Raw genomic sequence first — 1,239 nt, forward strand, 5'->3', positions numbered from 1 at the left:
CGAGGAAAAATAGTATATAATTCGGGAGGAAGACAGATGTATACCAATGTTTGTTTTTTTCTCTCTCTTGTATTTTTGTGTTTGAAAAACTTTTTATTGAACCTGAAGATTTGCGTTCCTTATATCACTCAATACGTTAAAATTATGAATATCGATAAGGATATCTATCTATTTTTTACCTTTACTGCACTTTTATTTATTTTCTCGTTTTCAAATCGTGATTTTATACTGAATTCCATTTTCTGTTGAGGAGCGAGAGAGCAAGCTGGTGTCTCGAGCTTGATTCAAGCAAGAAACGGAAACTTGAAACGTGTTCGTAACTCGATGATTCAGGAATAAATGGCCATCTTTTATTCATCAATTTTTTGAGAAGCGGGGGGGCGCGTGGAATCTAGACTTGCATACACATAATGCTCTCTGTTGTATAACTTGTCATCACAGATTTGTAAATGGAAAACGATCACGCATGCATAATCCTGTGCCACAATGCCAATTGGCTCCCCCCTCCCCTCTCTTCCCCCCCCTCCCTCCCCTTCCCCCTTTTCCATATTTACCCTCCCCTCGCTAGTTAGACAAGCTCTCACTTACTCAATTAAAGCCGAAGAGGTGATGTTGATTTCCATTTCATTACCGCCACTACTTCCCCGACGCTGAGCGCAGAAAGGCCCCCGCCACGGCCCGGGCGCCCCTCCGTCGCCGGCGATCGCTTCGGGTCCGCTTCCCCCCCGCGCGTCGGCCCGACAAGCACCCGAACTGTAAATCTTGCCATAAAGCTAATGGCCCGTGCCGAGTGTTTACTAATCTTCACGCTGACTGGTCGCCGGGGCGTTCGAGGCCCCGCCCGCTATTAGTGTCGCGCGCCGCGATTGGGCGAGGCGGGAGGTCCGGGGGCGGAGCCGGGCGGGAGGGGCTTTCCCCCCAGCGCGCGGGGCTCGCGGGTCAGTCGTGTGGCAGCGTCTGGCTGTAAGTTACCACCGAGCGGGCCAATTGATAACTTGTGTAAACAGTCGCATCCGCCCGCGCGCCGCTGCTCCGTTCGGCCCCATTTGCATGCGGATGTTGATGTTCGGGAAATGCTAAGTGCCCGCTGCGCCTCCGTCGGCGTCGCCCCAGCATCCCTGCGGCGCGAGTGAGTCCCCGGCCCGGGAAATGGCGCGGTGGTGACCGACGCTCGCGTCCGGCCCGCGATCGGCGCCGAGTGGTCGGTGGCGCCGCCGACTCGCCGTCGCCGACGGAAGA

This window comes from Penaeus monodon, chromosome 33, assembly GCF_015228065.2.
Source record: "Penaeus monodon isolate SGIC_2016 chromosome 33, NSTDA_Pmon_1, whole genome shotgun sequence".
Taxonomy (NCBI): Eukaryota; Metazoa; Arthropoda; class Malacostraca; order Decapoda; family Penaeidae; genus Penaeus; species Penaeus monodon.